A 16261-nucleotide genomic window follows, 5' to 3' on the forward strand; every position below is an offset into this window, starting at 1 on the left:
GGGCATGTGTCCTGGTTTTGAGATGCAGGTTGGAAGTACATGAGTGACCCCCTACTTTTCTGGCCTGCCAGCCTGCGTTGTTATATAAAGGTCTGCTATGGATTTTGTTTCTGCTTGGAGTCCCCCTTCATAAAAATTCATACCAGACCCCCATCATCATACCAGACCCCCATCATCATACCAGACCCCCATCAAGATAAGGGTCTGGAAACTGTAATTTGCCAGCAATTTAACAGCATTTTTTCTTTGTAAATGTCGGTGTTGCTGTAGTAGATTGTATACATTGTACAGATGTGCCACCTCACAGGGAGGGCCAGGGAATCCCCAGACATGTTATTTAACCACTTCCCGCCCTGCCTATAGCAGATTGACGGTCAGGAAGTGGTTCTGTTATCCTGACTGGGCATCATATGATGTCCAGCAGGATAACATGCCGTGCCCACGGGGCCCGCAGCGTGGCGATTGCGAGTTTGGCGTGTCAGTCTGACACACTGCATTGTCGATCGTGGTAAGAAGCCTCTGACACAAACTTCTTACCACGTGATCAGCTGTGACAAATCACAGCTGATCAAGGTGTGAACCAGGAAGTGGCAGTAAATGGCATTCCTAGGTTCGAACTGACAGGGGGATCAGAGGGGGGGTCTGTGCTGATAATCAGCACATTGATTATCAGCACAGCCCCCATCAAATGTACCCATCAGCTGCCAATCAGTGCCCAGCAGCTGCCAGTCAGTGTCCCATCATTAACTCCTGTCAGTGCCCAATAAAGTGCCAATCATTGGCCACCACAGTGCAAATCAGTGCCCACCATATTGCCAATCAGTGTCCACCACAGTGCCAATCAGTGCCCAGCATTAACACCTGTCAGTACCTGCCCAATCAGTGCTGCCCATCAGTGCTATCTATTAGTGTCCATCAATGCCACCTGTCAGTGCCAATCAGTGCTGCCTATCAGTGCCAATCAGTGCCACCTATCAGTGCCCATTAGTGCTGCCTGTCAGTGCCTATCAGTGCCACCTGTCAGTGCCCATCAGTGCCACCTGTCAGTGCCCATCAGTGCCACCTGTCAGTGCCCATCAGTGCTGCCTATCAGTGCCCATCAGTGCTGCATATCAGTGCCCATCAATTCTACATATCAGTGCCTCCTCATCAGTGCCCATCAGTGCCACCTTATCAGTGCCCATCAGTAAAGGAGAAAACAAAATTTTACAACAGAAACAAAAATTTCGGCCTTTTGTAGTTTGTTTAGCAAAAAGTAAAAACCCCAGAGGTGATCAAATACCACCAAAAGAAAATTCTATTCGTGGGAAGAAAATTATAAAAATGTAGTTTGGGTGCAGTGTTACATGTCCGCACAATCGTCATTCAAAGTGCGACAGCGCTGAAAGCTGAAAATTGTCCTGGGCAGGAAGGGGGGGGGGGGGGGGTACCCGGTATTGAAGTGGTTAAAGGAATTTTACATTGTAGGGTTTTACTTTAACAAAATAGCAGCAACGCTGCTAGGATGACCATAAAATTTATTCACTCTCTATTAGTAATGATATTATAAAGTGTTTGCTGCCTCTCCTCTAAGGCCCCATTCACACTAGCGCGTTTTTTGATGCATTTTGCATTTTGCAGAAATGCACGGGAATTTTTTAACATGGGTTCCTATGGAACATGTTCACATCAATGCTTTTTTGTATCTCTGCGTTTTTGGAAAGGGTCGGGGACTTTTTTTCATGCAAAAAGCAGCGTTTTGCATGTAATGGTTTTCAATGGACAAGCATCAAAAACGCAAGTGCACCGTTTTTGCAGCGTTTTTGCAGCGTTTTTGGTGCGTTTTTGCCGTTTTTTTTTTTTTTTGTAATTTTTTTTTAAGACTGTAAAAAAAAAAAAGAAAAAAAAAAAAACACAAAACGCAAATCGCGGCAAAAACGCGGCAAAAACGCCGCAAAAACGCGGCAAAAACGCCGCAAAAACGCGGCAAGCATGAAAAAAAAACCTCCAAAAACGCTCAAAAGCAACATGCATAGGTGTGAATCGAGCCTCAATAAGAGTTTCTAGCCGTAGCCAATAGCATATACATATAAAATGAAAATTCTATCCCTGGGGTGGTCTATGAAATGGGCCTCCCAGGGACAGAATAGACAGCTACTTCTGGTCAGAAAGGGCACTCTACACACTTATATAAAAAAGTTTAGTAACACATTTTATTATGGTGATATACACCCAAATTATTGATTTAAAAAACAGTCAAGTTGCTTCCTTAAAAGCTGATACAAAAGTATCTTCTAACAATATGTTATTCAAAACTATACTGACACTTTAACTATGTTGCAAGTGACTGACATCCGACAGACAATACTCACAAAGAACAATCAACAAAAAACATATAATGCAGGCGCCTGAAGTTTACCACTACTGATCGGCAATCCCAGTGGGCCAATCGCCTCTATGTTTTAATTTTAAATGATTATTATTGGATCAAAGCCAATTCTTTAGTTAGTTACGGGGGTGCCGAGCAGTAGTGATCCCCGGGGGATATAATTTATGTTCACTGAGTTGGCCGGGGTTTTGGTGGAAAGAGTGGGGGGCGGTAAAAAACCGATTGTATTGCTAAATTGTCTTAGATCGTGCTGGGTCCTCTAAGTTACAATGGGGAGTCCTCTTTGAGCTGATCCATGAAGGGGAAAAAGTAAGTATAGGTATGTAAGGGATTGCTCTAAGTTCAGATCCTCTTTAATCTCTATTATTGCCGTACTTAGCTATTATCTTCATGGGAGCGGAGTGCTGTAATTCCAAAATTGGACAGGTGAGGGTAAGGCTGGATTGCCTTAACTGTTGCTAATTACTGAAGGGTTCTCTGAAAAGTTTATTCAAAACCCATCCGTGAATAAATGCAAGTGATTATATAAGACCTTAATTCACTTTGACTCGCTGATTAGATAAAATAGATGTGCTTCCTTTATATGACTACTCAACAATAATGAGAGGGGCATTAAATTGTTAGTCCCCTATTTCTTTGATCATATAGGTATTAACACAATCTATGGATAAAGCAGAGTATCGATGGGTAAATGTCTGTCTTATTAGCAAAACACGGGATACTTTGGGTTAGATGAAAAAGATATTGTGGTTACTTTACCAGTTTCTTTTCTTGTGTGGACTTCTGTGAAGTAAACCTCTTATCTCTCCTTGCTGTTCGTGTTTAAATTGTAAAACAGCTACTGATAAGTGTCAGTTCACGGAGATCAGGTCTTCACTTGTCCCGCTGTTCAAGATAACTGGTGATTTGCAGGTAAATCGAAAGCTCTCCCAGTTATTAGCCGCTCATCAGTGGTGAGGCATCTGTTGATGAGTTTTGAGTCCTTGCTGTTTGATCGTGATATACCTTGTATACCTGTATAGATGGTCATATATACACCGATCCGATGGACGATTTTAGTTGCTCCCAGCTTCCGCTGTACTTCCGTTTGATTTCTGCTCCAAGTGGGCTTGCTAAAAGCTCTTCTTTTGTTGGTAACCTATATATAGTAGGACCCTGCTACACCGCTCCTCCACTACCCGGCATTTAATCCAGGGGTCACTTCACATGGCTGCCTTGCCTGCTGTTAACGTGACGCGTTTCGCAACAAGTAAGTTACGTAGCTTCTTCTGGACGTCCCCACCTCTCCTTTATAGTAATTCCAGGTGCGGTCGCTCCTCCTATTATTCTCATTAAAAAACAGTTAAGGACAAACTTAAATGACAGCTTGGATAATTGTCTCTCATTCATCCGCAACATTTATATGTTTATTTCCTATTTCGCCAAGATCACTATGTTTATCTGATTCGTTTATAAATTAGAATTTCCTTTTGCTATTTAATATATTTTTCAACTAGGAAATATTGGGCATTTTTCCCTAATGGTAGATTTATGTATTGGGAATTTTTGTGGAGGGTTTTGTGCGGTTAGTATTTTATATTCGGGGGGACAAAATATACAGACAACTAAGACATCAATAAATGACACTAGGAAGGTACAGATTTTTGAGGAGAGATTGATCTCTTATTTTTCGCCATTTGTTTGTCTTGGGGGGGAGGGGGAGGGAGAGGGGGGGGGGAGGGGGGGTTTAGTTTTTGGGGGTAGGGGGGAGGGGGAAGAATAGTTGAGGTTGGGGAGGGGGGGGTAATAAAGCAGAAGGAAAAAAAAAAAAAGGGAAAAAAGTATTTATAAGACAGATATATTAATTGTCTATAACATCAGAGAGACGTTCATCTTTCTTCAAGAAACCCCTTTATTTATTCAAAAATGGCTGTAGATTTAACTCGGTATTCATACCAAGGGGTGCTAAGGATTTCAAGGTGTAGATCCACCATTTTTCTTTTTGTAATAGGATGCTATCAAAATCTCCTCTTCTCTCTGGTAATTTCAAAACATATATACCCTTCACTTTCAGACCTTCTATTTCACCTCTATGATACCTTGCGAAATGTTTGGCTACTGGACGATCTTCCTTTTTTTCCCCAAGTTCCCTCTTCAACATTCTTTCCCGCTCCTTTTTAATATCCCTCAAGTGTCCCCCTATTCTGACCTTTAGGGGTCTCTTTGTCTTCCCGATGTAAATTTTTGGGCACGGGCACGTGATCATATAGATCACCTTCGAGGTGGAACAATTTATTAACTCCCTAATTTCAAATTCTTTTTCACCTTTTGCGTCTTTGAAAGTATCTGTTCTTTCCACATGTGAGCATATCTGACATTTCGTACAAGGAAACATACCCCTACTACGTGGAAATTTACATAACCACGTGGGGTTACAGTGCCTAGTGAATTCTGAATGTATGAGTATGTCTCCTATGCTTTTAGATCTTCGAGCTACCATCTGGGGTCTCTCTCCTACTATTTTTGCTATATTTTTATTTTTAAGTAGGATGTTCCAGTTCTTTTCCAATATTTTACGTACGGAGCCCCATTGTGCTCCATAGGTAGTAATCAGTCTTACTGGGCCAGATTTAGTTGTTTTTGGTGATGTAGATTTTTGATTTATTGTCAACAGGCTTTCTCTTGTTCGTATTGCTGCTTTTTGTTTTGCTCTACGAATCTGACGGTGGGAGTACCCCCTTTCCCGGAATCTTTTATATAGTTCTTTTGACTCCCTAATTAGATCTTTGGTGTCTGAACAGTTTTGCTTTATTCTTATGAACTGTCCTGTAGGGATTCCATTTTTAAGCCAGGGGGGATGATGGCTGTCTGCTCTCAATAGTGTATTTGCTGCCGTCTGTTTCCGATAGGTGCAGGTGTTTACTTTACCCTCCTCAAGTCTAATAGTTAGGTCTAAAAATGGCAGTTGGTGCTACAGCACAATTTCTTTCAGTTTTCAAGTAAGTTCTATCAACAGATAAAGGGCACCTCAATGGGAGCAGCATGGGCACCAGCCTACGCGTGCCTTCATTTGGGATACTGGGAGGAAGAGGAAGTGTATACCCATCCTTTGTACCTCAGCCACGTGCATACGTGGCTGAGGTACATAGATGAAGTGCTGGTCGTATGGGTAGGTGACTTACTGTCTCTGCATGAGTTCATCGCAGAACTCAATGTTAATCAACGTAACATAAGGCTGACCTACACATATGACCAGCACCAACTGCCATTTTTAGACCTAACTATTAGACTTGAGGAGGGTAAAGTAAACACCTGCACCTATCGGAAACAGACGGCAGCAAATACACTATTGAGAGCAGACAGCCATCATCCCCCCTGGCTTAAAAATGGAATCCCTACAGGACAGTTCATAAGAATAAAGCAAAACTGTTCAGACACCAAAGATCTAATTAGGGAGTCAAAAGAACTATATAAAAGATTCCGGGAAAGGGGGTACTCCCACCGTCAGATTCGTAGAGCAAAACAAAAAGCAGCAATACGAACAAGAGAAAGCCTGTTGACAATAAATCAAAAATCTACATCACCAAAAACAACTAAATCTGGCCCAGTAAGACTGATTACTACCTATGGAGCACAATGGGGCTCCGTACGTAAAATATTGGAAAAGAACTGGAACATCCTACTTAAAAAAAAAAATATAGCAAAAATAGTAGGAGAGAGACCCCAGATGGTAGCTCGAAGATCTAAAAGCATAGGAGACATACTCATACATTCAGAATTCACTAGGCACTGTAACCCCACGTGGTTATGTAAATTTCCACGTAGTAGGGGTATGTTTCCTTGTACGAAATGTCAGATATGCTCACATGTGGAAAGAACAGATACTTTTAAAGACGCAAAAGGTGAAAAAGAATTTGAAATTAGGGAGTTAATAAATTGTTCCACCTCAAAGGTGATCTATATGATCACGTGCCCGTGCCCAAAAATTTACATCGGGAAGACAAAGAGACCCCTAAAGGTCAGAATAGGGGAACACTTGAGGGATATTAAAAAGGAGCGGGAAAGAATGTTGAAGAGGGAACTTGGGGAAAAAAAGGAAGATCGTCCAGTAGCCAAACATTTCGCAAGGTATCATAGAGGTGAAATAGAAGGTCTGAAAGTGAAGGGTATATATGTTTTGAAATTACCAGAGAGAAGAGGAGATTTTGATAGCATCCTATTACAAAAAGAAAAATGGTGGATCTACACCTTGAAATCCTTAGCACCCCTTGGTATGAATACCGAGTTAAATCTACAGCCATTTTTGAATAAATAAAGGGGTTTCTTGAAGAAAGATGAACGTCTCTCTGATGTTATAGACAATTAATATATCTGTCTTATAAATACTTTTTTCGCTTTTTTTTTTTTTTCCTTCTGCTTTATTACCCCCCCTCCCCAACCTCAACTATTCTTCCCCCTCCCCCCTACCCCCAAAAACTAAATCCCCCCCTCCCCCCCCTCTCCTTCCCCCCCCTCCCCCTCCCCCCCAAGACAAACAAATGGCGAAAAATAAGAGATCAATCTCTCCTCAAAAATCTGTACCTTCCTAGTGTCATTTATTGATGTCTTAGTTGTCTGTATATTTTGTCCCCCCGAATATAAAATACTAACCGCACAAAACCCTCCACAAAAATTCCCAATACATAAATCTACCATTAGGGAAAAATGCCCAATATTTCCTAGTTGAAAAATATATTAAATAGCAAAAGGAAATTCTAATTTATAAACGAATCAGATAAACATAGTGATCTTGGCGAAATAGGAAATAAACATATAAATGTTGCGGATGAATGAGAGACAATTATCCAAGCTGTCATTTAAGTTTGTCCTTAACTGTTTTTTAATGAGAATAATAGGAGGAGCGACCGCACCTGGAATTACTATAAAGGAGAGGTGGGGACGTCCAGAAGAAGCTACGTAACTTACTTGTTGCGAAACGCGTCACGTTAACAGCAGGCAAGGCAGCCATGTGAAGTGACCCCTGGATTAAATGCCGGGTAGTGGAGGAGCGGTGTAGCAGGGTCCTACTATATATAGAATACCAACAAAAGAAGAGCTTTTAGCAAGCCCACTTGGAGCAGAAATCAAACGGAAGTACAGCGGAAGCTGGGAGCAACTAAAATCGTCCATCGGATCGGTGTATATATGACCATCTATACAGGTATACAAGGTATATCACGATCAAACAGCAAGGACTCAAAACTCATCAACAGATGCCTCACCACTGATGAACGGCTAATAACTGGGAGAGATTTCGATTTACCTGCAAATCACCAGTTATCTTGAACAGCGGGACAAGTGAAGACCTGATCTCCGTGAACTGACACTTATCAGTAGCTGTTTTACAATTTAAACACCAACAGCAAGGAGAGATAAGAGGTTTACTTCACAGAAGTCCACACAAGAAAAGAAACTGGTAAAGTAACCACAATATCTTTTTCATCTAACCCAAAGTATCCCGTGTTTTGCTAATAAGACAGACATTTACCCATCGATACTCTGCTTTATCCATAGATTGTGTTAATACCTATATGATCAAAGAAATAGGGGACTAACAATTTAATGCCCCTCTCATTATTGTTGAGTAGTCATATAAAGGAAGCACATCTATTTTATCTAATCAGCGAGTCAAAGTGAATTAAGGTCTTATATAATCACTTGCATTTATTCACGGATGGGTTTTGAATGAACTTTTCAGAGAACCCTTCAGTAATTAGCAACAGTTAAGGCAATCCAGCCTTACCCTCACCTGTCCAATTTTGGAATTACAGCACTCCGCTCCCATGAAGATAATAGCTAAGTACGGCAATAATAGAGATTAAAGAGGATCTGAACTTAGAGCAATCCCTTACATACCTATACTTACTTTTTCCCCTTCATGGATCAGCTCAAAGAGGACTCCCCATTGTAACTTAGAGGACCCAGCACGATCTAAGACAATTTAGCAATACAATCGGTTTTTTACCGCCCCCCACTCTTTCCACCAAAACCCCGGCCAACTCAGTGAACATAAATTATATCCCCCGGGGATCACTACTGCTCGGCACCCCCGTAACTAACTAAAGAATTGGCTTTGATCCAATAATAATCATTTAAAATTAAAACATAGAGGCGATTGGCCCACTGGGATTGCCGATCAGTAGTGGTAAACTTCAGGCGCCTGCATTATATGTTTTTTGTTGATTGTTCTTTGTGAGTATTGTCTGTCGGATGTCAGTCACTTGCAACATAGTTAAAGTGTCAGTATAGTTTTGAATAACATATTGTTAGAAGATACTTTTGTATCAGCTTTTAAGGAAGCAACTTGACTGTTTTTTAAATCAATAATTTGGGTGTATATCACCATAATAAAATGTGTTACTAAACTTTTTTATATAAGTGTGTAGAGTGCCCTTTCTGACCAGAAGTAGCTGTCTATTCTGTCCCTGGGAGGCCCATTTCATAGACCACCCCAGGGATAGAATTTTCATTTTATATGTAGGGTTTTACTTTAACCATTATTAAAATAGCTGCTCCCACCAAACATTTTTTTTCTTGCTTGCTTGGTGCATATCCCACATGGCAGTACCCAGCCTTCCATGACTCCCATTGACTTTAATGGGGTTCAGATGTGGGAATTTGGCACCAGATCATCAGTAAGCTCCCTGAACCCCTCCCAAACCAAACCCAGCTATATTCATCTGATCCCTACTTCTGACTGACCTACTCCAACAAAAAACACAGGCTGCTCTTTCCTTATTATAGGATAACTTCATTCAATCTGAGAAAAGAACAACTGCTGCAAGCACTGGGGAAGGAGGCAGAGTCTCTTAAAGTGTCAGTATCTTTACACATCTGTATGAATACATCTCTAACATCAGTATAATTTGTCCAATCAACGCTCCACCTTTTTTTTTCATCAGTAAACCCCCCCCTTCCCCTGAGCGTCAGTTCAATTACTTTGCCTAAAGTGAGATGTCATCAGGATTTACATGATTGTGTCATCTCTGAACCAGAATCTCAGTCCAGGAGGTAGACAGTGACCTTGGATGATGCCTGAAAGAAGATGTCACCATCCTTCTAGAGAGAAAAGTAGATAAAGTCATCAGCAGGGGCGGTGATGTGACCTCTGTAAAAGGGAATTAGATGTCCAAATCTAGTCAACAGAAAAAAAAAAACAACTGGCAACTCCATGAACCTTAAACTTTATTATGCCATGCTAGTGAGTAGACAAACAGTGGCAGATGTGTTTCGGCGACAAGCCTTGTTCACAGCACAACTATCATCAAAAAGCATCTGACACTGTTTGTCTACTCCGTGGGATGTCATAATAAAGATGTTTGAGGTTCTTGTCAGCTGTTTTTTTTTCTGTTGACTATATTGTCTTTTGGTGGATTGGAGGACTCCACAGCTTGGGCACCCGGAATACAGCTTCCAGCTACATACCATGGCTCCACTGCTCTGAGCGATGCATTGCTTTTGTTTGCGATGCCCCAATCTGTTATCCCAGCTGACTGGACACAATGTTTGCAGGTGATGATCGGGTTGGTTCTTCAGACACATCGAGTATTTTAACCAAATGGCATCCAACTGCACATTGCCTCAACATATAGTGAACTTCAGCTTGGTCTCCTAGCCATGGGAGAACCCCCTTTAACATGTTTCACCCAGTAAAGGCCTCAGTGATTAAGGTCCTTCTGCTCACTGGGATGGCATAATAAAGAAGTTTGAGGTTCGTGGAGTTGCCAGCTGTTTTTTTTTCTGATGAATAAATTGGGGCATCTATTCCCTTTCACAGAGGTCACATTACTACCCCTGCTGATGACTTTATCTACTTTTTTCACCAGAAAGATGATGGCATCTTCTTTTAGACATCATCCAAGAGATGACACAATCATGTAAATCCTGATGACATCATCTCATTTTAGGCCTGTAGGAACTACAGTTCTCATCATGCCTTGTCAGGTCTGTGAATGTCAGAGTTCTACAATGCCACAATGTTTGCAGGTGCTGATTGGGTTGAATAATGGTTCTTCAGACACATCGAGGACTTCAACCAAATGGCACCCGTCTGCACATTGCCTCAACCTACAGTGAGCTTCAGCTTGGTCTCCTACCCATGGGAGAACCCACTCTAACATGTTTCACCCAGTAAAGGCCTCAATGATTAAGGCCCTTCTGGTCCAAACATAATAGAGGGGGTTCTCCTGATGGTAGGAGACCAAGCTGAAGCCATTTTTTACTAATGTAAATGTATATGCTGAGGCAGTGTGTGGATGGGGGCCATGTGGTTGTGTTACACAGACAGATTACTGAGCATTCAAAGACTTAACTAAAAATAATATATCTGATGCATGGTTGATTTGCATAGTTTTGAAGGTGCAGGCACTGAGGCTGTCATCCTAATTCTGGTTTCACTGCTAAGTAACCCAGAGAAAGCATGTAGCCAGTGAAGCTCCCCAGTACTTGCTCTACATTCTATTTTCTTTGTAGTCACTTACTATAGAGTGCAGCAAGGATGAAGGTTAGAGAGGCAGAACTGCCATTTAAAAAAAAGGACAAGCCATCAATGGCAGATCTTATATTATTATACAGGATTTATATAGCGCCAACAGTTTGCGCAGCGCTTTACAATGTAGGGAGACAATACACCAACAGTACAATTCAAAATAAGAGGGTTAGAGAAGCCCTGCTCCTGGGAGCTTACAATCTAAGAGGGAGGGGCTGGTGAAACAAAAGGTAGGGACTGTGAGGGATGAACTGATGAGGGGAGTAGAAGATTTGGTTGTTGGCTGGAGGCCACCCTGAAGAGATGTGTTTTCAGGGATCACCTCAAAGTAGACAGAGTAGGAGATAGCCGGACAGATCGGGGTAGTGCATTCCAGAGGATGGGAGAGGCTCAGGAGAAGTCCTGGAGATGAGCATGGGAGAAGGAGACAAGGGAGCTAGAGAGCAGAAGGTCCTGGGAGGAGCGGAGAGGAATGACTGTCCTCGGAATTCCTGTAAAAGCAGATCTGAAAGCAAGCACATGTGAACTGTATATGTGTGGTATACAATACCTGGGAAGAATTGTTTGAATCTACTCAGCCAGTCCTGGGATTCAGCCAGCGCTGCCAGAAAGAATAAATTGATTAATGATGTCATTTTTCTCCACTCAAATAAGAAATACAACTTGGTCAGAGACCCGCCACTGAATAGTTTCTTCTCTCTGCTCACTCCTCCTGCCAGCAAACTGTCAGCATGACTCACAATACCGGCCTTCCCTCTCCTATGCCCAGAGAATTACCATCAGATAACACAAAGGCAGATAGATAATACAACTAGTTATATTCAACATTGATCAGACGGGGGATAGAGAGACACAATGTAACATTGTTTATAAACATTGATCAGACAGGAGATAGAGAGATACAAAGTAACATTGTTTATAAACATTGCTCAGACAAGAGATAGGGAGGTAAAAAGTAACATTGTTCAGAATGGAGATAGAGAGTTACAAAGTAACAATGAAGAAGTAACGTTATTTGTTGCCTATTTATTCCCTTGTTATTATTATTATTATTATACAGGATTTATATAGCGCCAACAGTTTACGTAGTGCTTTACAACTTGAGGGTAAACAGTACAAATACAATACAATTTGATACAGTAGGAATCAGAGGGCCCTGCTCCTTAGAGCTTACAATCTAAGAGGGAAGGTCAAGAGATACAAGAGGTAATAACTGTGGGTGATGTGCTGATTGAGAAGATAAATGTACAGTTGTTAGGTGGGGGCCAGATAGGCTTCTCTGAAGAGATGAGTTTTCAGGGATCGTCTGAAAGTGGATAAAGTAGGAGAAAATCGGATGGATTGGGGTAGAGCATTCCAGAGGATGGGGGAGGCTCTGGAGAAGTCCTGAAGGCGAGCATGGGATGAGGTGACAAGGGAGTTTGAGAGCAGGAGGTCTTGGGAGGAGCGAAGAGAATGATTAGGTTGGTATTTTGTACTAGGTTAGAGATGTAGCTGGGGGCCAGGTTGTGGATGGCTTTGTAAGTTATAGTTAGTATCTTGAATTTAATTTGGTGACTGAGTGGCAGCCAATGGAGGGATTGGCAGAGGGGTGTAGCAGACATTGAGTGGTTTGTGTGGTGGATGAGCCTGGCAGCAGTGTTCATGACGAACTGAAGTGGGGATAGCCTATTTAGAGGTAAACCAATGAGGAGGGAGTTGCAGTAGTCGAGACGGGAGATGACCAGGGAGTGGATTAGAAGCTTTGTGGTGACATTGGTTAGGAAGGGGCGTATCTTGGAGATGTTGCGGAGATTGAGGCGGCAAGCTTTGGATAGTGATAGAATGTGGGGTCGAAAGGTTAGTTCAGAGTCCAGGATTACACCTAGGACCCTGGCGTGGGGAGATGGGTTGATAGTTGAGCCGTTGATATTGACAGGGAAAGCAGGGGAAGTGGCACCTGAGGGAGGAAATATCATGAGCTTGGTTTTGGATAGGTTGAGTTTGAGGAAGTGATGTGACATCCAGGCTGATATGCCTGCTAGTAAGTTGGTAATGCGTGAGGAGACAGATGGAGAGAGCTGGGGGGTGGAGAGATAGATTTGGGTGTCATCAGCGTAGAGATGATATTTAAAGCCGTGGGAGGCAATCAACTGACCCAAGGAGGTGGTGTAGATTGAGAAAAGGAGAGGTCCAAGAACAGAACCTTGGGGGACCCCAACGGAAAAAGGAAGAGGAGAGGAGGAAGTAGAGTTGTAAGTGACACTGAAGGAGCGGTGGGATAGGTAGGATGAGAACCAGCGAAGAGTACAGTCACGGAGACCAAAGGAGTGGAGTTTTTTGAGGAGGAGGGGGTGGTCCACTGTGTCAAAGGCAGCAGAGAGATCCAGGAGAAGTAGTGTAGAATAGTGTCCATTGGCTTTAGCCATTAGTAGGTCATTTGAGAGTTTAAGGAGAGCAGTTTCCGTGGAGTGTTGAGGGCGAAAACCGGACTGGAGGGGATCTAGAAGTTTATTCATGGTCAGATGGTCACTTAGTCGATTGTAGACCAGTCTTTCAAGAAGTTTGGAGGAGAAGGAGAGTAAGGAGATGGGACGTAAGTTGTTGAGATTGGTGGGATCCAGTGAGGGCTTTTTTAGTATGGGGATGACTAGCGCATGTTTTAGAGAGTTTGGGAAGATGCCACAAGAGAGGGAGAGGTTGAAAATGTGAGTTAGAGAGTGTAGAATCGAGTCAGAGGGTGAGCGTAGCATTTGCGAGGGAACAGGATCCAGGGGGCAAGTGGTTAGATGGATGCTAGATAAAAGTTTAGCAACCTCAGTAATAGTAGCAGGGTTGAATGGGGAAGTAATGATTGTATCTGTGGACATGGGGTGTTGCATGGGGGAGGTTTTTGCGCATTGGTGATCTCCTCATGAATTGTATCAATCTTAGTTTTGAAGTGATTGGCAATCTCCTGGTCATTGAGTGAGTTGGTGGGTGGAGGCAGTGGAGGACAGAGTAGAGTGTTGAAGGTAGAGAAGAGTTGACGTGGACTGGATGAGAAGGTGTTAATGAGTGTGATAAAGTAGGTCTGTTTGGCAGTGTGAAGGCAGGAGTAGTATTTTAGGAGGGCAGATTTATATTGTGTGAAGTCTTCCTGGGTCTTAGTCTTATGCCACAGGCGCTCAAGAGCGCGGCTACGTTTTCTGAGACTTCTGGTGTCATCTGTTTGCCAGGGTTGTAGCAGTCAGGGCCTAATTTTGCGTGTAGTGAGGGGGGCAAGCTTGTCTAGGGAGGAAGACAGTGAGCTGTTGTAGATGAAAGTAGCTAGGTTGGGGCAGGACAGAGGTGAGATTTTGTCATAGAGGTGATCAGTAGCAGAGTAGAGAAGAGAAGGGTTGAGGTGGCGAAGGTTTCTACGGGTAACCGTTAGGCGGTTGGAGGGAGAAGAGGTAGAAGACAGGGAGAGAGCAAAACTAATAAGGTGGTGATCAGAGAGTGGGAGCGGATTGTTGGAAAGGTTGCACGGAGTGCACAGATAGGAGAAGACAAGGTCAAGGGTGTTGCCGTTGGAGTGAGTAGGAGCCTGTATCCATTGCTTCAGGTCAAGCGATGAGGTTAGACTGAGAAGTTTAGAAGTAATAGTAGTGTTAGTGTTAACAGGGATGTTGAAGTCCCCAAGAATGATTGTGGGGATTTCAGCAGAGAGAAAGTAGGGTAGCCAGGCAGAGAAGTCGTCAAGAAAGGCTGATACTGGTCCAGGGGGCCGGTAGATGACAGCAATTCTTAGAGAAATGGGAGAGAATAGACGAATGCAATGTGCCTCCAAAGAGGAGAGTGTCAGAGAGGGAGGTTGGTGAAGAACCTGATAGGTGCTGCATGGGGCTAGAAGGATTCCCACTCCACCTCCCTTCCGTCCACTTGGTCTGGGGGAGTGAGTCCAGAGAAGGCCTCCATGGGAGAGGGAAGCAGGAGAAATAGTATTCGATTCATGAAGCCAGGTTTCAGTAATGGCAAGTAGGTTAAAGGAATTTGTTATTAACTAATCTAAACCAATCATAAATCAATCCAATCAAACTTTGTTTTCTTGCAGTGTTTGTTAATTGTCACATTTCATTTGTAAATAACTTTGCAATTCTTTGTACCAGAAGCATCATTGTGGTGTCATTTTTCAACAAGACAATCTATACAACAAAAATACAAAAGTTAAATAACAGTTAATGACCGCCCGCTGCAGTTGTACTGCGGCAGGTAGGCTCTCCTGTGCGAAAAATCACAGATCGCCGCCATTACCAGTAAAAACAAACAAAAAAAAAAAACAATAAAAGTCCCCAAATCTATCCCCTATTTTGTAGACACAATGACTTTTGCGCAAATCAATCAATATACGCCTATTGCGATTTTATTTACCAAAATTTTGTGGAAGAATACATACCGGCTTAAGCTGATGAATACATTCGTTTTTTTATATATTTTTGGGGGGATATGTATTATAGCAAAAAGTAAAAAAACATTTTTTTTCAAAATTGTCGTTATTTTTTTGTTTATAGCGCAAACCACCCCCCCCCCCACAAAAAAAAATGCAGAGATGATCAAATACCAACAATAGAAAGCTCTATTTGTTTGGGTACAATGTCGCATGACCGTGCAATTGTCAGTTAAAGCGACGCAGTGCCGTATCGCACAAAACAGTCTTGTCATTAAGGGGGGAAAATCCTTCCGGTCCTCAAGTGGTTAAACTGACATCAAATGTAAAAATCAAAGATTTGCTTTTTTATTTTTATTAAACCTGAGAAACCGCGCTTAGGATCAGTCTATATGGTGAATTCTCATAGGTTGCTGCCTCCCTTAACACAAAGACACTCCTAGGGGTGTCCTGCCTAGTAAAAATCTGTTTAAAGAATATTATAGGGATAAAACGGTGCTACCTTAAAAACCTGTATGACTAAGCATATACAGGAAGCATTATATGAAAAACTTTTTTTATATATATGTATAAAAACGCTTGTATGTGAAGACGTTTTTCTATATGAAAGAGAGTTGTGATGTTGTCACGGCTTAGTGAAGGTAAAGACAGACTAAAACATGTAGATATGAGTCAGCTTAGACTTGCATGCAGCCTACTAAGAAATATATAAAACCTATCACCAAGCAGCTGTCTGCAGCCCATATATTCCTGATAGGTCAGTGTACTATCTCTAGATCAGGAACTTCAGACAGCATACTCTGTGCATAAAAAAACATATATAAGCATATATATATTATATCCTGTAAAGAAAAGCAAAGATTTTTCCTCTCATACATCAATAGCATATATATCTGTGTTTCAATACAAAGTCCGTATACTATGGAGATCAAAGCATACTATGACAGTCCCATGCAGTGCATGAACCAATCAGGTTGTTCCCCAGGTGACTTTCGTGCGT

The sequence above is a fragment of the Aquarana catesbeiana genome, linkage group LG01 (genome assembly GCF_042186555.1).
Source record: "Aquarana catesbeiana isolate 2022-GZ linkage group LG01, ASM4218655v1, whole genome shotgun sequence".
Lineage (NCBI taxonomy): Eukaryota > Metazoa > Chordata > Amphibia > Anura > Ranidae > Aquarana > Aquarana catesbeiana.